Below are 24,088 nucleotides of genomic sequence, written 5' to 3' on the forward strand. Positions count from 1 at the left end.
TGTGTCCAACTCCTAGAAATAACTTCATGCCCCATCTCCCTTACTTCCAGCTAGTAAGGATCACATAATTCCTAACAAAGTTTTGACACAGATTCCCAATTCGGGCATTCAGAACATACAGCACGTTGCTGCAAGCAAGCACATTCTCATTCAAAGTTGCAAGTTACTATGTAGGAACAAGTTTGTATAGGTATTTCAAAGATGCCCAGAACTGAGCTAAACTTGGTATGTGTCCAACTCCTAGAAATAACTTCATGCCCCATCTCCCTTACTTCCAGCTAGTAAGGATCACATAATTCCTAACAAAGTTTTGACACAGATTCCCTATTCGGGCATTCAGAACATATAGCACGTTGCTGCAAGCAAGCACATTCTCATTCAAAGTTGCAAGTTACTATGTAGGAACAAGTTTGTATAGGTATTTCAAAGATGCCCAGAACTGAGCTAAACTTGGTATGTGTCCAACTCCTAGAAATAACTTCATGCCCCATCTCCCTTACTTCCAGCTAGTAAGGATCACATAATTCCTAACAAAGTTTTGACACAGATTGCCAATTCGGGCATTCAGAACATATAGCACGTTGCTGCAAGCAAGCACATTCTCATTCAAAGATGCAAGTTACTATGTAGGAACAAGTTTGTATAGGTATTTCAAAGATGCCCAGAACTGAGCTAAACTTGGTATGTGTCCAACTCCTAGAAATAACTTCATGCCCCATCTCCCTTACTTCCAGCTAGTAAGGATCACATAATTCCTAACAAAGTTTTGACACAGATTCCCAATTCGGGCATTCAGAACATATAGCACGTTGCTGTAAGCAAGCACATTCTCATTCAAAGTTGCAAGTTACTATGTAGGAACAAGTTTGTATAGGTATTTCAAAGATGCCCAGAACTGAGCTAAACTTGGTATGTGTCCGACTCCTAGAAATATCTTCATGCCCCATCTCCCTTACTTCCAGCTAGTAAGGATCACATAATTCCTAACAAAGTTTTGACACAGATTCCCAATTCGGGCATTCATAACATATAGCACGTTGCTGTAAGCAAGCAGATTCTCATTCAAAGATGCAAGTTACTATGTAGGAACAAGTTTGTATAGGTATTTCAAAGATGCCCAGAACTGAGCTAAACTTGGTATGTGTCCAACTCCTAGAAATAACTTCATGCCCCATCTCCCTTACTTCCAGCTAGTAAGGATCACATAATTCCTAACAAAGTTTTGACACAGATTCCCAATTCGGGCATTCAGAACATGTAGCACGTTGCTGTAAGCAAGCACATTCTCATTCAAAGTTGCAAGATACTATGTAGGAACAAGTTTGTATAGGTATTTCAAAGATGCCCAGAACTGAGCTAAACTTGGTATGTGTCCAACTCCTAGAAATAACTTCATGCCCCATCTCCCTTACTTCCAGCTAGTAAGGATCACATAATTCCTAACAAAGTTTTGACACAGATTCCCAATTCGGGCATTGAGAACATATAGCACGTTGCTGTAAGCAAGCAGATTCTCATTCAAAGATGCAAGTTACTATGTAGGAACAAGTTTGTATAGGTATTTCAAAGATGCCCAGAACTGAGCTAAACTTGGTATGTGTCCAACTCCTAGAAATAACTTCATGCCCCATCTCCCTTACTTCCAGCTAGTAAGGATCACATAATTCCTAACAATGTTTTCACACAGATTCCCAATTCGGGCATTCAGAACATATACCACGTTGGTGTAAGCAAGCACATTTTCATTCAAAGTTGCAAGTTACTATGTAGGAACAAGTTTGTATAGGTATTTCAAAGATGCCCAGAACTGAACTAAACTTGGTATGTGTCCAACTCCTAGAAATAACTTCATGCCCCATCTCCCTTACTTCCAGCTAGTAAGGATCACATAATTCCTAACAAAGTTTTGACACAGATTCCCAATTCGGGCATTCAGAACATATAGCACGTTGCTGTAAGCAAGCACATTCTCATTCAAAGTTGCAAGTTACTAGGTAGGAACAAGTTTGTATAGGTATTTCAAAGATGCCCAGAACTGAGCTAAACTTGGTATGTGTCCAACTCCTAGAAATAACTTCATGCCCCATCTCCCTTACTTCCAGCTAGTAAGGATCACATAATTCCTAACAAAGTTTTGACACAGATTCCCAATTCGGGCATTCAGAACATATAGCACGTTGCTGTAAGCAAGCAGATTCTCATTCAAAGATGCAAGTTACTATGTAGGAACAAGTTTGTATAGGTATTTCAAAGATGCCCAGAACTGAGCTAAACTTGGTATGTGTCCAACTCCTAGAAATAACTTCATGCCCCATCTCCCTTACTTCCAGCTAGTAAGGATCACATAATTCCTAACAAAGTTTTGACACAGATTCCCAATTCGGGCATTCAGAACATATAGCACGTTGCTGTAAGCAAGCAGATTCTCATTCAAAGATGCAAGTTACTATGTAGGAACAAGTTTGTATAGGTATTTCAAAGATGCCCAGAACTGAGCTAAACTTGGTATGTGTCCAACTCCTAGAAATAACTTCATGCCCCATCTCCCTTACTTCCAGCTAGTAAGGATCACATAATTCCTAACAATGTTTTCACACAGATTCCCAATTCGGGCATTCAGAACATATAGCACGTTGGTGTAAGCAAGCACATTTTCATTCAAAGTGGCAAGTTACTATGTAGGAACAAGTTTGTATAGGTATTTCAAAGATGCCCAGAACTGAGCTAAACTTGGTATGTGTCCAACTCCTAGAAATAACTTCATGCCCCATCTCCCTTACTTCCAGCTAGTAAGGATCACATAATTCCTAACAAAGTTTTGACACAGATTCCCAATTCGGGCATTCAGAACATGTAGCACGTTGCTGTAAGCAAGCACATTTTCATTCAAAGTTGCAAGTTACTAGGTAGGAACAAGTTTGTATAGGTATTTCGAAGATGCCCAGAACTGAGCTAAACTTGGTATGTGTCCAACTCCTAGAAATAACTTCATGCCCCATCTCCCTTACTTCCAGCTAGTAAGGATAACATAATTCCTAACAAAGTTTTGACACAGATTCCCAATTCGGGCATTCAGAACATATAGCACGTTGCTGTAAGCAAGCACATTCTCATTCAAAGATGCAAGTTACTATGTAGGAACAAGTTTGTATAGGTATTTCAAAGATGCCCAGAACTGAGCTAAACATGGTATGTGTCCAACTCCTAGAAATAACTTCATGCCCCATCTCCCTTACTTCCAGCTAGTAAGGATCACATAATTCCTAACAAAGTTTTGACACAGATTCCCTATTCGGGCATTCAGTACATATAGCACGTTGCTGTAAGCAAGCAGATTCTCATTCAAAGATGCAAGTTACTATGTAGGAACAAGTTTGTATAGGTATTTCAAAGATGCCCAGAACTGAGCTAAACTTGGTATGTGTCCAACTCCTAGAAATAACTTCATGCCCCATCTCCCTTACTTCCAGCTAGTAAGGATCACATAATTCCTAACAAAGTTTTGACACAGATTCCCAATTCTGGCATTCAGAACATGTAGTACGTTGCTGTAAGCAAGCACATTCTCATTCAAAGTTGCAAGATACTATGTAGGAACAAGTTTGTATAGGTATTTCAAAGATGCCCAGAACTGAGCTAAACTTGGTATGTGTCCAACTCCTAGAAATAACTTCATGCCCCATCTCCCTTACTTCCAGCTAGTAAGGATCACATAATTCCTAACAAAGTTTTGACACAGATTCCCAATTCGGGCATTCAGAACATATAGCACGTTGCTGTAAGCAAGCAGATTCTCATTCAAAGATGCAAGTTACTATGTAGGAACAAGTTTGTATAGGTATTTCAAAGATGCCCAGAACTGAGCTAAACTTGGTATGTGTCCAACTCCTAGAAATAACTTCATGCCCCATCTCCCTTACTTCCAGCTAGTAAGGATCACATAATTCCTAACAAAGTTTTGACACAGATTCCCAATTCTGGCATTCAGAACATGTAGCACGTTGCTGTAAGCAAGCACATTCTCATTCAAAGTTGCAAGATACTATGTAGGAACAAGTTTGTATAGGTATTTCAAAGATGCCCAGAGCTGAGCTAAACTTGGTAAGTGTCCAACTCCTAGAAATAACTTCATGCCCCATCTCCCTTACTTCCAGCTAGTAAGGATCACATAATTCCTAACAAAGTTTTGACACAGATTCCCAATTCGGGCATTCAGAACATATAGCACGTTGCTGTAAGCAAGCAGATTCTCATTCAAAGATGCAAGTTACTATGTAGGAACAAGTTTGTATAGGTATTTCAAAGATGCCCAGAACTGAGCTAAACTTGGTATGTGTCCAACTCCTAGAAATAACTTCATGCCCCATCTCCCTTACTTCCAGCTAGTAAGGATCACATAATTCCTAACAATGTTTTGACACAGATTCCCAATTCGGGCATTCAGAACATATAGCACGTTGGTGTAAGCAAGCACATTTTCATTCAAAGTTGCAAGTTACTATGTAGGAACAAGTTTCTATAGGTATTTCAAAGATGCCCAGAACTGAGATAAACTTGGTATGTGTCCAACTCCTAGAAATAACTTCATGCACCATCTCCCTTACTTCCAGCTAGTAAGGATCACATAATTCCTAACAAAGTTTTGACACAGATTCCCAATTCGGGCATTCAGAACATATAGCACGTTGCTGTAAGCAAACACATTCTCATTCAAAGTTGCAAGTTACTAGGTAGGAACAAGTTTGTATAGGTATTTCAAAGATGCCCAGAACTGAGCTAAACTTGGTATGTGTCCAACTCCTAGAAATAACTTCATGCCCCATCTCCCTTACTTCCAGCTAGTAAGGATCACATAATTCCTAACAAAGTTTTGACACAGATTCCCAATTCGGGCATTCAGAACATATAGCACGTTGCTGCAAGCAAGCACATTCTCATTCAAAGTTGCAAGTTACTATGTAGGAACAAGTTTGTATAGGTATTTCAAAGATGCCCAGAACTGAGCTAAACTTGGTATGTGTCCAACTCCTAGAAATAACTTCATGCCCCATCTCCCTTAATTCCAGCTAGTAAGGATCACATAATTCCTAACAAAGTTTTGACACAGATTCCCTATTCGGGCATTCAGAACATATAGCACGTTGCTGCAAGCAAGCACATTCTCATTCAAAGTTGCAAGTTACTATGTAGGAACAAGTTTGTATAGGTATTTCAAAGATTCCCAGAACTGAGCTAAACTTGGTATGTGTCCAACTCCTAGAAATAACTTCATGCCCCATCTCCCTTACTTCCAGCTAGTAAGGATCACATAATTCCTAACAAAGTTTTGACACAGATTGCCAATTCCGGCATTCAGAACATATAGCACGTTGCTGCAAGCAAGCACATTCTCATTCAAAGATGCAAGTTACTATGTAGGAACAAGTTTGTATAGGTATTTCAAAGATGCCCAGAACTGAGCTAAACTTGGTATGTGTCCAACTCCTAGAAATAACTTCATGCCCCATCTCCCTTACTTCCAGCTAGTAAGGATCACATAATTCCTAACAAAGTTTTGACACAGATTCCCAATTCGGGCATTCAGAACATATAGCACGTTGCTGTAAGCAAGCACATTCTCATTCAAAGTTGCAAGTTACTATGTAGGAACAAGTTTGTATAGGTATTTCAAAGATGCCCAGAACTGAGCTAAACTTGGTATGTGTCCGACTCCTAGAAATATCTTCATGCCCCATCTCCCTTACTTCCAGCTAGTAAGGATCACATAATTCCTAACAAAGTTTTGACACAGATTCCCAATTCGGGCATTCAGAACATATAGCACGTTGCTGTAAGCAAGCAGATTCTCATTCAAAGATGCAAGTTACTATGTAGGAACAAGTTTGTATAGGTATTTCAAAGATGCCCAGAACTGAGCTAAACTTGGTATGTGTCCAACTACTAGAAATAACTTCATGCCCCATCTCCCTTACTTCCAGCTAGTAAGGATCACATAATTCCTAACAAAGTTTTGACACAGATTCCCAATTCGGGCATTCAGAACATGTAGCACGTTGCTGTAAGCAAGCACATTCTCATTCAAAGTTGCAAGATACTATGTAGGAACAAGTTTGTATAGGTATTTCAAAGATGCCCAGAACTGAGCTAAACTTGGTATGTGTCCAACTCCTAGAAATAACTTCATGCCCCATCTCCCTTACTTCCAGCTAGTAAGGATCACATAATTCCTAACAAAGTTTTGACACAGATTCCCAATTCGGGCATTCAGAACATATAGCACGTTGGTGTAAGCAAGCACATTTTCATTCAAAGTTGCAAGTTACTATGTAGGAACAAGTTTCTATAGGTATTTCAAAGATGCCCAGAACTGAGATAAACTTGGTATGTGTCCAACTCCTAGAAATAACTTCATGCACCATCTCCCTTACTTCCAGCTAGTAAGGATCACATAATTCCTAACAAAGTTTTGACACAGATTCCCAATTCGGGCATTCAGAACATATAGCACGTTGCTGTAAGCAAACACATTCTCATTCAAAGTTGCAAGTTACTAGGTAGGAACAAGTTTGTATAGGTATTTCAAAGATGCCCAGAACTGAGCTAAACTTGGTATGTGTCCAACTCCTAGAAATAACTTCATGCCCCATCTCCCTTACTTCCAGCTAGTAAGGATCACATAATTCCTAACAAAGTTTTGACACAGATTCCCAATTCGGGCATTCAGAACATACAGCACGTTGCTGCAAGCAAGCACATTCTCATTCAAAGTTGCAAGTTACTATGTAGGAACAAGTTTGTATAGGTATTTCAAAGATGCCCAGAACTGAGCTAAACTTGGTATGTGTCCAACTCCTAGAAATAACTTCATGCCCCATCTCCCTTACTTCCAGCTAGTAAGGATCACATAATTCCTAACAAAGTTTTGACACAGATTCCCTATTCGGGCATTCAGAACATATAGCACGTTGCTGCAAGCAAGCACATTCTCATTCAAAGTTGCAAGTTACTATGTAGGAACAAGTTTGTATAGGTATTTCAAAGATGCCCAGAACTGAGCTAAACTTGGTATGTGTCCAACTCCTAGAAATAACTTCATGCCCCATCTCCCTTACTTCCAGCTAGTAAGGATCACATAATTCCTAACAAAGTTTTGACACAGATTGCCAATTCGGGCATTCAGAACATATAGCACGTTGCTGCAAGCAAGCACATTCTCATTCAAAGATGCAAGTTACTATGTAGGAACAAGTTTGTATAGGTATTTCAAAGATGCCCAGAACTGAGCTAAACTTGGTATGTGTCCAACTCCTAGAAATAACTTCATGCCCCATCTCCCTTACTTCCAGCTAGTAAGGATCACATAATTCCTAACAAAGTTTTGACACAGATTCCCAATTCGGGCATTCAGAACATATAGCACGTTGCTGTAAGCAAGCACATTCTCATTCAAAGTTGCAAGTTACTATGTAGGAACAAGTTTGTATAGGTATTTCAAAGATGCCCAGAACTGAGCTAAACTTGGTATGTGTCCGACTCCTAGAAATATCTTCATGCCCCATCTCCCTTACTTCCAGCTAGTAAGGATCACATAATTCCTAACAAAGTTTTGACACAGATTCCCAATTCGGGCATTCATAACATATAGCACGTTGCTGTAAGCAAGCAGATTCTCATTCAAAGATGCAAGTTACTATGTAGGAACAAGTTTGTATAGGTATTTCAAAGATGCCCAGAACTGAGCTAAACTTGGTATGTGTCCAACTCCTAGAAATAACTTCATGCCCCATCTCCCTTACTTCCAGCTAGTAAGGATCACATAATTCCTAACAAAGTTTTGACACAGATTCCCAATTCGGGCATTCAGAACATGTAGCACGTTGCTGTAAGCAAGCACATTCTCATTCAAAGTTGCAAGATACTATGTAGGAACAAGTTTGTATAGGTATTTCAAAGATGCCCAGAACTGAGCTAAACTTGGTATGTGTCCAACTCCTAGAAATAACTTCATGCCCCATCTCCCTTACTTCCAGCTAGTAAGGATCACATAATTCCTAACAAAGTTTTGACACAGATTCCCAATTCGGGCATTCAGAACATATAGCACGTTGCTGTAAGCAAGCAGATTCTCATTCAAAGATGCAAGTTACTATGTAGGAACAAGTTTGTATAGGTATTTCAAAGATGCCCAGAACTGAGCTAAACTTGGTATGTGTCCAACTCCTAGAAATAACTTCATGCCCCATCTCCCTTACTTCCAGCTAGTAAGGATCACATAATTCCTAACAATGTTTTCACACAGATTCCCAATTCGGGCATTCAGAACATATACCACGTTGGTGTAAGCAAGCACATTTTCATTCAAAGTTGCAAGTTACTATGTAGGAACAAGTTTCTATAGGTATTTCAAAGATGCCCAGAACTGAACTAAACTTGGTATGTGTCCAACTCCTAGAAATAACTTCATGCCCCATCTCCCTTACTTCCAGCTAGTAAGGATCACATAATTCCTAACAAAGTTTTGACACAGATTCCCAATTCGGGCATTCAGAACATATAGCACGTTGCTGTAAGCAAGCACATTCTCATTCAAAGTTGCAAGTTACTAGGTAGGAACAAGTTTGTATAGGTATTTCAAAGATGCCCAGAACTGAGCTAAACTTGGTATGTGTCCAACTCCTAGAAATAACTTCATGCCCCATCTCCCTTACTTCCAGCTAGTAAGGATCACATAATTCCTAACAAAGTTTTGACACAGATTCCCAATTCGGGCATTCAGAACATATAGCACGTTGCTGTAAGCAAGCAGATTCTCATTCAAAGATGCAAGTTACTATGTAGGAACAAGTTTGTATAGGTATTTCAAAGATGCCCAGAACTGAGCTAAACTTGGTATGTGTCCAACTCCTAGAAATAACTTCATGCCCCATCTCCCTTACTTCCAGCTAGTAAGGATCACATAATTCCTAACAAAGTTTTGACACAGATTCCCAATTCGGGCATTCAGAACATATAGCACGTTGCTGTAAGCAAGCAGATTCTCATTCAAAGATGCAAGTTACTATGTAGGAACAAGTTTGTATAGGTATTTCAAAGATGCCCAGAACTGAGCTAAACTTGGTATGTGTCCAACTCCTAGAAATAACTTCATGCCCCATCTCCCTTACTTCCAGCTAGTAAGGATCACATAATTCCTAACAATGTTTTCACACAGATTCCCAATTCGGGCATTCAGAACATATAGCACGTTGGTGTAAGCAAGCACATTTTCATTCAAAGTGGCAAGTTACTATGTAGGAACAAGTTTGTATAGGTATTTCAAAGATGCCCAGAACTGAGCTAAACTTGGTATGTGTCCAACTCCTAGAAATAACTTCATGCCCCATCTCCCTTACTTCCAGCTAGTAAGGATCACATAATTCCTAACAAAGTTTTGACACAGATTCCCAATTCGGGCATTCAGAACATGTAGCACGTTGCTGTAAGCAAGCACATTTTCATTCAAAGTTGCAAGTTACTAGGTAGGAACAAGTTTGTATAGGTATTTCGAAGATGCCCAGAACTGAGCTAAACTTGGTATGTGTCCAACTCCTAGAAATAACTTCATGCCCCATCTCCCTTACTTCCAGCTAGTAAGGATAACATAATTCCTAACAAAGTTTTGACACAGATTCCCAATTCGGGCATTCAGAACATATAGCACGTTGCTGTAAGCAAGCACATTCTCATTCAAAGATGCAAGTTACTATGTAGGAACAAGTTTGTATAGGTATTTCAAAGATGCCCAGAACTGAGCTAAACATGGTATGTGTCCAACTCCTAGAAATAACTTCATGCCCCATCTCCCTTACTTCCAGCTAGTAAGGATCACATAATTCCTAACAAAGTTTTGACACAGATTCCCTATTCGGGCATTCAGTACATATAGCACGTTGCTGTAAGCAAGCAGATTCTCATTCAAAGATGCAAGTTACTATGTAGGAACAAGTTTGTATAGGTATTTCAAAGATGCCCAGAACTGAGCTAAACTTGGTATGTGTCCAACTCCTAGAAATAACTTCATGCCCCATCTCCCTTACTTCCAGCTAGTAAGGATCACATAATTCCTAACAAAGTTTTGACACAGATTCCCAATTCTGGCATTCAGAACATGTAGTACGTTGCTGTAAGCAAGCACATTCTCATTCAAAGTTGCAAGATACTATGTAGGAACAAGTTTGTATAGGTATTTCAAAGATGCCCAGAACTGAGCTAAACTTGGTATGTGTCCAACTCCTAGAAATAACTTCATGCCCCATCTCCCTTACTTCCAGCTAGTAAGGATCACATAATTCCTAACAAAGTTTTGACACAGATTCCCAATTCGGGCATTCAGAACATATAGCACGTTGCTGTAAGCAAGCAGATTCTCATTCAAAGATGCAAGTTACTATGTAGGAACAAGTTTGTATAGGTATTTCAAAGATGCCCAGAACTGAGCTAAACTTGGTATGTGTCCAACTCCTAGAAATAACTTCATGCCCCATCTCCCTTACTTCCAGCTATTAAGGATCACATAATTCCTAACAATGTTTTCACACAGATTCCCAATTCGGGCATTCAGAACATATAGCACGTTGGTGTAAGCAAGCACATTCTCATTCAAAGTTGCAAGTTACTATGTAGGAACAAGTTTCTATAGGTATTTCAAAGATGCCCAGAACTGAGATAAACTTGGTATGTGTCCAACTCCTAGAAATAACTTCATGCACCATCTCCCTTACTTCCAGCTAGTAAGGATCACATAATTCCTAACAAAGTTTTGACACAGATTCCCAATTCGGGCATTCAGAACATATAGCACGTTGCTGTAAGCAAACACATTCTCATTCAAAGTTGCAAGTTACTAGGTAGGAACAAGTTTGTATAGGTATTTCAAAGATGCCCAGAACTGAGCTAAACTTGGTATGTGTCCAACTCCTAGAAATAACTTCATGCCCCATCTCCCTTACTTCCAGCTAGTAAGGATCACATAATTCCTAACAAAGTTTTGACACAGATTCCCAATTCGGGCATTCAGAACATATAGCACGTTGCTGCAAGCAAGCACATTCTCATTCAAAGTTGCAAGTTACTATGTAGGAACAAGTTTGTATAGGTATTTCAAAGATGCCCAGAACTGAGCTAAACTTGGTATGTGTCCAACTCCTAGAAATAACTTCATGCCCCATCTCCCTTACTTCCAGCTAGTAAGGATCACATAATTCCTAACAAAGTTTTGACACAGATTCCCTATTCGGGCATTCAGAACATATAGCACGTTGCTGCAAGCAAGCACATTCTCATTCAAAGTTGCAAGTTACTATGTAGGAACAAGTTTGTATAGGTATTTCAAAGATGCCCAGAACTGAGCTAAACTTGGTATGTGTCCAACTCCTAGAAATAACTTCATGCCCCATCTCCCTTACTTCCAGCTAGTAAGGATAACATAATTCCTAACAAAGTTTTGACACAGATTCCCAATTCGGGCATTCAGAACATATAGCACGTTGCTGTAAGCAAGCACATTCTCATTCAAAGATGCAAGTTACTATGTAGGAACAAGTTTGTATAGGTATTTCAAAGATGCCCAGAACTGAGCTAAACTTGGTATGTGTCCGACTCCTAGAAATATCTTCATGCCCCATCTCCCTTACTTCCAGCTAGTAAGGATCACATAATTCCTAACAAAGTTTTGACACAGATTCCCAATTCGGGCATTCAGAACATATAGCACGTTGCTGTAAGCAAGCAGATTCTCATTCAAAGATGCAAGTTACTATGTAGGAACAAGTTTGTATAGGTATTTCAAAGATGCCCAGAACTGAGCTAAACTTGGTATGTGTCCAACTCCTAGAAATAACTTCATGCCCCATCTCCCTTACTTCCAGCTAGTAAGGATCACATAATTCCTAACAAAGTTTTGACACAGATTCCCAATTCGGGCATTCAGAACATGTAGCACGTTGCTGTAAGCAAGCACATTCTCATTCAAAGTTGCAAGATACTATGTAGGAACAAGTTTGTATAGGTATTTCAAAGATGCCCAGAACTGAGCTAAACTTGGTATGTGTCCAACTCCTAGAAATAACTTCATGCCCCATCTCCCTTACTTCCAGCTAGTAAGGATCACATAATTCCTAACAAAGTTTTGACACAGATTCCCAATTCGGGCATTCAGAACATATAGCACGTTGCTGTAAGCAAGCAGATTCTCATTCAAAGATGCAAGTTACTATGTAGGAACAAGTTTGTATAGGTATTTCAAAGATGCCCAGAACTGAGCTAAACTTGGTATGTGTCCAACTCCTAGAAATAACTTCATGCCCCATCTCCCTTACTTCCAGCTAGTAAGGATCACATAATTCCTAACAATGTTTTCACACAGATTCCCAATTCGGGCATTCAGAACATATACCACGTTGGTGTAAGCAAGCACATTTTCATTCAAAGTTGCAAGTTACTATGTAGGAACAAGTTTCTATAGGTATTTCAAAGATGCCCAGAACTGAACTAAACTTGGTATGTGTCCAACTCCTAGAAATAACTTCATGCCCCATCTCCCTTACTTCCAGCTAGTAAGGATCACATAATTCCTAACAAAGTTTTGACACAGATTCCCAATTCGGGCATTCAGAACATATAGCACGTTGCTGTAAGCAAGCACATTCTCATTCAAAGTTGCAAGTTACTAGGTAGGAACAAGTTTGTATAGGTATTTCAAAGATGCCCAGAACTGAGCTAAACTTGGTATGTGTCCAACTCCTAGAAATAACTTCATGCCCCATCTCCCTTACTTCCAGCTAGTAAGGATCACATAATTCCTAACAAAGTTTTGACACAGATTCCCAATTCGGGCATTCAGAACATATAGCACGTTGCTGTAAGCAAGCAGATTCTCATTCAAAGATGCAAGTTACTATGTAGGAACAAGTTTGTATAGGTATTTCAAAGATGCCCAGAACTGAGCTAAACTTGGTATGTGTCCAACTCCTAGAAATAACTTCATGCCCCATCTCCCTTACTTCCAGCTAGTAAGGATCACATAATTCCTAACAAAGTTTTGACACAGATTCCCAATTCGGGCATTCAGAACATATAGCACGTTGCTGTAAGCAAGCAGATTCTCATTCAAAGATGCAAGTTACTATGTAGGAACAAGTTTGTATAGGTATTTCAAAGATGCCCAGAACTGAGCTAAACTTGGTATGTGTCCAACTCCTAGAAATAACTTCATGCCCCATCTCCCTTACTTCCAGCTAGTAAGGATCACATAATTCCTAACAATGTTTTCACACAGATTCCCAATTCGGGCATTCAGAACATATAGCACGTTGGTGTAAGCAAGCACATTTTCATTCAAAGTGGCAAGTTACTATGTAGGAACAAGTTTGTATAGGTATTTCAAAGATGCCCAGAACTGAGCTAAACTTGGTATGTGTCCAACTCCTAGAAATAACTTCATGCCCCATCTCCCTTACTTCCAGCTAGTAAGGATCACATAATTCCTAACAAAGTTTTGACACAGATTCCCAATTCGGGCATTCAGAACATGTAGCACGTTGCTGTAAGCAAGCACATTTTCATTCAAAGTTGCAAGTTACTAGGTAGGAACAAGTTTGTATAGGTATTTCGAAGATGCCCAGAACTGAGCTAAACTTGGTATGTGTCCAACTCCTAGAAATAACTTCATGCCCCATCTCCCTTACTTCCAGCTAGTAAGGATAACATAATTCCTAACAAAGTTTTGACACAGATTCCCAATTCGGGCATTCAGAACATATAGCACGTTGCTGTAAGCAAGCACATTCTCATTCAAAGATGCAAGTTACTATGTAGGAACAAGTTTGTATAGGTATTTCAAAGATGCCCAGAACTGAGCTAAACATGGTATGTGTCCAACTCCTAGAAATAACTTCATGCCCCATCTCCCTTACTTCCAGCTAGTAAGGATCACATAATTCCTAACAAAGTTTTGACACAGATTCCCTATTCGGGCATTCAGTACATATAGCACGTTGCTGTAAGCAAGCAGATTCTCATTCAAAGATGCAAGTTACTATGTAGGAACAAGTTTGTATAGGTATTTCAAAGATGCCCAGAACTGAGCTAAACTTGGTATGTGTCCAACTCCTAGAAATAACTTCATGCCCCATCTCCCTTACTTCCAGCTAGTAAGGATCACATAATTCCTAACAAAGTTTTGACACAGATTCCCAATTCTGGCATTCAGAACATGTAGTACGTTGCTGTAAGCAAGCACATTCTCATTCAAAGTTGCAAGATACTATGTAGGAACAAGTTTGTATAGGTATTTCAAAGATGCCCAGAACTGAGCTAAACTTGGTATGTGTCCAACTCCTAGAAATAACTTCATGCCCCATCTCCCTTACTTCCAGCTAGTAAGGATCACATAATTCCTAACAAAGTTTTGACACAGATTCCCAATTCGGGCATTCAGAACATATAGCACGTTGCTGTAAGCAAGCAGATTCTCATTCAAAGATGCAAGTTACTATGTAGGAACAAGTTTGTATAGGTATTTCAAAGATGCCCAGAACTGAGCTAAACTTGGTATGTGTCCAACTCCTAGAAATAACTTCATGCCCCATCTCCCTTACTTCCAGCTATTAAGGATCACATAATTCCTAACAATGTTTTCACACAGATTCCCAATTCGGGCATTCAGAACATATAGCACGTTGGTGTAAGCAAGCACATTCTCATTCAAAGTTGCAAGTTACTATGTAGGAACAAGTTTCTATAGGTATTTCAAAGATGCCCAGAACTGAGATAAACTTGGTATGTGTCCAACTCCTAGAAATAACTTCATGCACCATCTCCCTTACTTCCAGCTAGTAAGGATCACATAATTCCTAACAAAGTTTTGACACAGATTCCCAATTCGGGCATTCAGAACATATAGCACGTTGCTGTAAGCAAACACATTCTCATTCAAAGTTGCAAGTTACTAGGTAGGAACAAGTTTGTATAGGTATTTCAAAGATGCCCAGAACTGAGCTAAACTTGGTATGTGTCCAACTCCTAGAAATAACTTCATGCCCCATCTCCCTTACTTCCAGCTAGTAAGGATCACATAATTCCTAACAAAGTTTTGACACAGATTCCCAATTCGGGCATTCAGAACATATAGCACGTTGCTGCAAGCAAGCACATTCTCATTCAAAGTTGCAAGTTACTATGTAGGAACAAGTTTGTATAGGTATTTCAAAGATGCCCAGAACTGAGCTAAACTTGGTATGTGTCCAACTCCTAGAAATAACTTCATGCCCCATCTCCCTTACTTCCAGCTAGTAAGGATCACATAATTCCTAACAAAGTTTTGACACAGATTCCCTATTCGGGCATTCAGAACATATAGCACGTTGCTGCAAGCAAGCACATTCTCATTCAAAGTTGCAAGTTACTATGTAGGAACAAGTTTGTATAGGTATTTCAAAGATTCCCAGAACTGAGCTAAACTTGGTATGTGTCCAACTCCTAGAAATAACTTCATGCCCCATCTCCCTTACTTCCAGCTAGTAAGGATCACATAATTCCTAACAAAGTTTTGACACAGATTCCCAATTCGGGCATTCAGAACATATAGCACGTTGCTGCAAGCAAGCACATTCTCATTCAAAGATGCAAGTTACTATGTAGGAACAAGTTTGTATAGGTATTTCAAAGATGCCCAGAACTGAGCTAAACTTGGTATGTGTCCAACTCCTAGAAATAACTTCATGCCCCATCTCCCTTACTTCCAGCTAGTAAGGATAACATAATTCCTAACAAAGTTTTGACACAGATTCCCAATTCGGGCATTCAGAACATATAGCACGTTGCTGTAAGCAAGCACATTCTCATTCAAAGTTGCAAGTTACTATGTAGGAACAAGTTTGTATAGGTATTTCAAAGATGCCCAGAACTGAGCTAAACTTGGTATGTGTCCAACTCCTAGAAATAACTTCATGCCCCATCTCCCTTACTTCCAGCTTGTAAGGATCAAATAATTCCTAACAAAGTTTTGACACAGATTCCCAATTCGGGCATTCAGAACATATAGCACGTTGCTGTAAGCAAGCAGATTCTCATTCAAAGATGCAAGTTATTATGTAGGAACAAGTTTGTATAGGTATTTCAAAGATGCCCAGAACTGAGCTAAACTTGGTATGTGTCCAACTCCTAGAAATAACTTCATGCCCCATCTCCCTTACTTCCAGCTAGTAAGGATCACATAATTCCTAACAAAGTTTTGACACAGATTCCCAATTCGGGCATTCAGAACATATAGCACGTTGCTGTAAGCAAGCAGATTCTCATTCAAAGATGCAAGTTACTATGTAGGAACAAGTTTGTATAGGTATTTCAAAGATGCCCAGAACTGAGCTAAACTTGGTATGTGTCCAACTCCTAGAAATAACTTCATGCCCCATCTCCCTTACTTCCAGCTAGTAAGGATCACATAATTCCTAACAAAGTTTTGACACAGATTCCCAATTCGGGCATTCAGAACATATAGCACGTTGCTGTAAGCAAGCAGATTCTCATTCAAAGATGCAAGTTACTATGTAGGAACAAGTTTGTATAGGTATTTCAAAGATGCCCAGAACTGAGCTAAACTTGGTATGTGTCCAACTCCTAGAAATAACTTCATGCCCCATCTCCCTTACTTTCAGCTAGTAAGGATCACATAATTCCTAACAAAGTTTTGACACAGATTCCCAATTCGGGCATTCAGAACATGTAGCACGTTGCTGTAAGCAAGCACATTTTCATTCAAAGTTGCAAGTTACTAGGTAGGAACAAGTTTGTATAGGTATTTCGAAGATGCCCAGAACTGAGCTAAACTTGGTATGTGTCCAACTCCTAGAAATAACTTCATGCCCCATCTCCCTTACTTCCAGCTAGTAAGGATAACATAATTCCTAACAAAGTTTTGACACAGATTCCCAATTCGGGCATTCAGAACATATAGCACGTTGGTGTAAGCAAGCACATTCTCATTCAAAGTTGCAAGTTACTATGTAGGAACAAGTTTCTATAGGTATTTCAAAGATGCCCAGAACTGAGATAAACTTGGTATGTGTCCAACTCCTAGAAATAACTTCATGCACCATCTCCCTTACTTCCAGCTAGTAAGGATCACATAATTCCTAACAAAGTTTTGACACAGATTCCCAATTCGGGCATTCAGAACATATAGCACGTTGCTGTAAGCAAACACATTCTCATTCAAAGTTGCAAGTTACTATGTAGGAACAAGTTTGTATAGGTATTTCAAAGATGCCCAGAACTGAGCTAAACTTGGTATGTGTCCAACTCCTAGAAATAACTTCATGCCCCATCTCCCTTACTTCCAGCTAGTAAGGATCACATAATTCCTAACAAAGTTTTGACACAGATTCCCTATTCGGGCATTCAGAACATATAGCACGTTGCTGCAAGCAAGCACATTCTCATTCAAAGTTGCAAGTTACTATGTAGGAACAAGTTTGTATAGGTATTTCAAAGATTCCCAGAACTGAGCTAAACTTGGTATGTGTCCAACTCCTAGAAATAACTTCATGCCCCATCTCCCTTACTTCCAGCTAGTAAGGATCACATAATTCCTAACAAAGTTTTGACACAGATTCCCAATTCGGGCATTCAGAACATATAGCACGTTGCTGCAAGCAAGCACATTCTCATTCAAAGATGCAAGTTACTATGTAGGAACAAGTTTGTATAGGTATTTCAAAGATGCCCAGAACTGAGCTAAACTTGGTATGTGTCCAACTCCTAGAAATAACTTCATGCCCCATCTCCCTTACTTCCAGCTAGTAAGGATAACATAATTCCTAACAAAGTTTTGACACAGATTCCCAATTCGGGCATTCAGAACATATAGCACGTTGCTGTAAGCAAGCACATTCTCATTCAAAGTTGCAAGTTACTATGTAGGAACAAGTTTGTATAGGTATTTCAAAGATGCCCAGAACTGAGCTAAACTTGGTATGTGTCCGACTCCTAGAAATATCTTCATGCCCCATCTCCCTTACTTCCAGCTAGTAAGGATCACATAATTCCTAACAAAGTTTTGACACAGATTCCCAATTCGGGCATTCATAACATATAGCACGTTGCTGTAAGCAAGCAGATTCTCATTCAAAGATGCAAGTTACTATGTAGGAACAAGTTTGTATAGGTATTTCAAAGATGCCCAGAACTGAGCTAAACTTGGTATGTGTCCAACTCCTAGAAATAACTTCATGCCCCATCTCCCTTACTTCCAGCTAGTAAGGATCACATAATTCCTAACAAAGTTTTGACACAGATTCCCAATTCGGGCATTCAGAACATGTAGCACGTTGCTGTAAGCAAGCACATTCTCATTCAAAGTTGCAAGATACTATGTAGGAACAAGTTTGTATAGGTATTTCAAAGATGCCCAGAACTGAGCTAAACTTGGTATGTGTCCAACTCCTAGAAATAACTTCATGCCCCATCTCCCTTACTTCCAGCTAGTAAGGATCACATAATTCCTAACAAAGTTTTGACACAGATTCCCAATTCGGGCATTCAGAACATATAGCACGTTGCTGTAAGCAAGCAGATTCTCATTCAAAGATGCAAGTTACTATGTAGGAACAAGTTTGTATAGGTATTTCAAAGATGCCCAGAACTGAGCTAAACTTGGTATGTGTCCAACTCCTAGAAATAACTTCATGCCCCATCTCCCTTACTTCCAGCTAGTAAGGATCACATAATTCCTAACAATGTTTTCACACAGATTCCCAATTCGGGCATTCAGAACATATACCACGTTGGTGTAAGCAAGCACATTTTCATTCAAAGTTGCAAGTTACTATGTAGGAACAAGTTTCTATAGGTATTTCAAAGATGCCCAGAACTGAACTAAACTTGGTATGTGTCCAACTCCTAGAAATAACTTCATGCCCCATCTCCCTTACTTCCAGCTAGTAAGGATCACATAATTCCTAACAAAGTTTTGACACAGATTCCCAATTCGGGCATTCAGAACATATAGCACGTTGCTGTAAGCAAGCACATTCTCATTCAAAGTTGCAAGTTACTAGGTAGGAACAAGTTTGTATAGGTATTTCAAAGATGCCCAGAACTGAGCTAAACTTGGTATGTGTCCAACTCCTAGAAATAACTTCATGCCCCATCTCCCTTACTTCCAGCTAGTAAGGATCACATAATTCCTAACAAAGTTTTGACACAGATTCCCAATTCGGGCATTCAGAACATATAGCACGTTGCTGTAAGCAAGCAGATTCTCATTCAAAGATGCAAGTTACTATGTAGGAACAAGTTTGTATAGGTATTTCAAAGATGCCCAGAACTGAGCTAAACTTGGTATGTGTCCAACTCCTAGAAATAACTTCATGCCCCATCTCCCTTACTTCCAGCTAGTAAGGATCACATAATTCCTAACAAAGTTTTGACACAGATTCCCAATTCGGGCATTCAGAACATATAGCACGTTGCTGTAAGCAAGCAGATTCTCATTCAAAGATGCAAGTTACTATGTAGGAACAAGTTTGTATAGGTATTTCAAAGATGCCCAGAACTGAGCTAAACTTGGTATGTGTCCAACTCCTAGAAATAACTTCATGCCCCATCTCCCTTACTTCCAGCTAGTAAGGATCACATAATTCCTAACAATGTTTTCACACAGATTCCCAATTCGGGCATTCAGAACATATAGCACGTTGGTGTAAGCAAGCACATTTTCATTCAAAGTGGCAAGTTACTATGTAGGAACAAGTTTGTATAGGTATTTCAAAGATGCCCAGAACTGAGCTAAACTTGGTATGTGTCCAACTCCTAGAAATAACTTCATGCCCCATCTCCCTTACTTCCAGCTAGTAAGGATCACATAATTCCTAACAAAGTTTTGACACAGATTCCCAATTCGGGCATTCAGAACATGTAGCACGTTGCTGTAAGCAAGCACATTTTCATTCAAAGTTGCAAGTTACTAGGTAGGAACAAGTTTGTATAGGTATTTCGAAGATGCCCAGAACTGAGCTAAACTTGGTATGTGTCCAACTCCTAGAAATAACTTCATGCCCCATCTCCCTTACTTCCAGCTAGTAAGGATCACATAATTCCTAACAAAGTTTTGACACAGATTCCCAATTCGGGCATTCAGAACATATAGCACGTTGCTGCAAGCAAGCACATTCTCATTCAAAGTTGCAAGTTACTATGTAGGAACAAGTTTGTATAGGTATTTCAAAGATGCCCAGAACTGAGCTAAACTTGGTATGTGTCCAACTCCTAGAAATAACTTCATGCCCCATCTCCCTTACTTCCAGCTAGTAAGGATCACATAATTCCTAACAAAGTTTTGACACAGATTCCCTATTCGGGCATTCAGAACATATAGCACGTTGCTGCAAGCAAGCACATTCTCATTCAAAGTTGCAAGTTACTATGTAGGAACAAGTTTGTATAGGTATTTCAAAGATTCCCAGAACTGAGCTAAACTTGGTATGTGTCCAACTCCTAGAAATAACTTCATGCCCCATCTCCCTTACTTCCAGCTAGTAAGGATCACATAATTCCTAACAAAGTTTTGACACAGATTCCCAATTCGGGCATTCAGAACATATAGCACGTTGCTGCAAGCAAGCACATTCTCATTCAAAGATGCAAGTTACTATGTAGGAACAAGTTTGTATAGGTATTTCAAAGATGCCCAGAACTGAGCTAAACTTGGTATGTGTCCAACTCCTAGAAATAACTTCATGCCCCATCTCCCTTACTTCCAGCTAGTAAGGATAACATAATTCCTAACAAAGTTTTGACACAGATTCCCAATTCGGGCATTCAGAACATATAGCACGTTGCTGTAAGCAAGCACATTCTCATTCAAAGTTGCAAGTTACTATGTAGGAACAAGTTTGTATAGGTATTTCAAAGATGCCCAGAACTGAGCTAAACTTGGTATGTGTCCGACTCCTAGAAATATCTTCATGCCCCATCTCCCTTACTTCCAGCTAGTAAGGATCACATAATTCCTAACAAAGTTTTGACACAGATTCCCAATTCGGGCATTCATAACATATAGCACGTTGCTGTAAGCAAGCAGATTCTCATTCAAAGATGCAAGTTACTATGTAGGAACAAGTTTGTATAGGTATTTCAAAGATGCCCAGAACTGAGCTAAACTTGGTATGTGTCCAACTCCTAGAAATAACTTCATGCCCCATCTCCCTTACTTCCAGCTAGTAAGGATCACATAATTCCTAACAAAGTTTTGACACAGATTCCCAATTCGGGCATTCAGAACATGTAGCACGTTGCTGTAAGCAAGCACATTCTCATTCAAAGTTGCAAGATACTATGTAGGAACAAGTTTGTATAGGTATTTCAAAGATGCCCAGAACTGAGCTAAACTTGGTATGTGTCCAACTCCTAGAAATAACTTCATGCCCCATCTCCCTTACTTCCAGCTAGTAAGGATCACATAATTCCTAACAAAGTTTTGACACAGATTCCCAATTCGGGCATTCAGAACATATAGCACGTTGCTGTAAGCAAGCAGATTCTCATTCAAAGATGCAAGTTACTATGTAGGAACAAGTTTGTATAGGTATTTCAAAGATGCCCAGAACTGAGCTAAACTTGGTATGTGTCCAACTCCTAGAAATAACTTCATGCCCCATCTCCCTTACTTCCAGCTAGTAAGGATCACATAATTCCTAACAATGTTTTCACACAGATTCCCAATTCGGGCATTCAGAACATATACCACGTTGGTGTAAGCAAGCACATTTTCATTCAAAGTTGCAAGTTACTATGTAGGAACAAGTTTCTATAGGTATTTCAAAGATGCCCAGAACTGAACTAAACTTGGTATGTGTCCAACTCCTAGAAATAACTTCATGCCCCATCTCCCTTACTTCCAGCTAGTAAGGATCACATAATTCCTAACAAAGTTTTGACACAGATTCCCAATTCGGGCATTCAGAACATATAGCACGTTGCTGTAAGCAAGCACATTCTCATTCAAAGTTGCAAGTTACTAGGTAGGAACAAGTTTGTATAGGTATTTCAAAGATGCCCAGAACTGAGCTAAACTTGGTATGTGTCCAACTCCTAGAAATAACTTCATGCCCCATCTCCCTTACTTCCAGCTAGTAAGGATCACATAATTCCTAACAAAGTTTTGACACAGATTCCCAATTCGGGCATTCAGAACATATAGCACGTTGCTGTAAGCAAGCAGATTCTCATTCAAAGATGCAAGTTACTATGTAGGAACAAGTTTGTATAGGTATTTCAAAGATGCCCAGAACTGAGCTAAACTTGGTATGTGTCCAACTCCTAGAAATAACTTCATGCCCCATCTCCCTTACTTCCAGCTAGTAAGGATCACATAATTCCTAACAAAGTTTTGACACAGATTCCCAATTCGGGCATTCAGAACATATAGCACGTTGCTGTAAGCAAGCAGATTCTCATTCAAAGATGCAAGTTACTATGTAGGAACAAGTTTGTATAGGTATTTCAAAGATGCCCAGAACTGAGCTAAACTTGGTATGTGTCCAACTCCTAGAAATAACTTCATGCCCCATCTCCCTTACTTCCAGCTAGTAAGGATCACATAATTCCTAACAATGTTTTCACACAGATTCCCAATTCGGGCATTCAGAACATATAGCACGTTGGTGTAAGCAAGCACATTTTCATTCAAAGTGGCAAGTTACTATGTAGGAACAAGTTTGTATAGGTATTTCAAAGATGCCCAGAACTGAGCTAAACTTGGTATGTGTCCAACTCCTAGAAATAACTTCATGCCCCATCTCCCTTACTTCCAGCTAGTAAGGATCACATAATTCCTAACAAAGTTTTGACACAGATTCCCAATTCGGGCATTCAGAACATGTAGCACGTTGCTGTAAGCAAGCACATTTTCATTCAAAGTTGCAAGTTACTAGGTAGGAACAAGTTTGTATAGGTATTTCGAAGATGCCCAGAACTGAGCTAAACTTGGTATGTGTCCAACTCCTAGAAATAACTTCATGCCCCATCTCCCTTACTTCCAGCTAGTAAGGATAACATAATTCCTAACAAAGTTTTGACACAGATTCCCAATTCGGGCATTCAGAACATATAGCACGTTGCTGTAAGCAAGCACATTCTCATTCAAAGATGCAAGTTACTATGTAGGAACAAGTTTGTATAGGTATTTCAAAGATGCCCAGAACTGAGCTAAACATGGTATGTGTCCAACTCCTAGAAATAACTTCATGCCCCATCTCCCTTACTTCCAGCTAGTAAGGATCACATAATTCCTAACAAAGTTTTGACACAGATTCCCTATTCGGGCATTCAGTACATATAGCACGTTGCTGTAAGCAAGCAGATTCTCATTCAAAGATGCAAGTTACTATGTAGGAACAAGTTTGTATAGGTATTTCAAAGATGCCCAGAACTGAGCTAAACTTGGTATGTGTCCAACTCCTAGAAATAACTTCATGCCCCATCTCCCTTACTTCCAGCTAGTAAGGATCACATAATTCCTAACAAAGTTTTGACACAGATTCCCAATTCTGGCATTCATAACATGTAGTACGTTGCTGTAAGCAAGCACATTCTCATTCAAAGTTGCAAGATACTATGTAGGAACAAGTTTGTATAGGTATTTCAAAGATGCCCAGAACTGAGCTAAACTTGGTATGTGTCCAACTCCTAGAAATAACTTCATGCCCCATCTCCCTTACTTCCAGCTAGTAAGGATCACATAATTCCTAACAAAGTTTTGACACAGATTCCCAATTCGGGCATTCAGAACATATAGCACGTTGCTGTAAGCAAGCAGATTCTCATTCAAAGATGCAAGTTACTATGTAGGAACAAGTTTGTATAGGTATTTCAAAGATGCCCAGAACTGAGCTAAACTTGGTATGTGTCCAACTCCTAGAAATAACTTCATGCCCCATCTCCCTTACTTCCAGCTATTAAGGATCACATAATTCCTAACAATGTTTTCACACAGATTCCCAATTCGGGCATTCAGAACATATAGCACGTTGGTGTAAGCAAGCACATTCTC

This window comes from Diceros bicornis, chromosome 14 (assembly GCF_020826845.1).
Source record: "Diceros bicornis minor isolate mBicDic1 chromosome 14, mDicBic1.mat.cur, whole genome shotgun sequence".
Classification (NCBI taxonomy): Eukaryota; Metazoa; Chordata; class Mammalia; order Perissodactyla; family Rhinocerotidae; genus Diceros; species Diceros bicornis.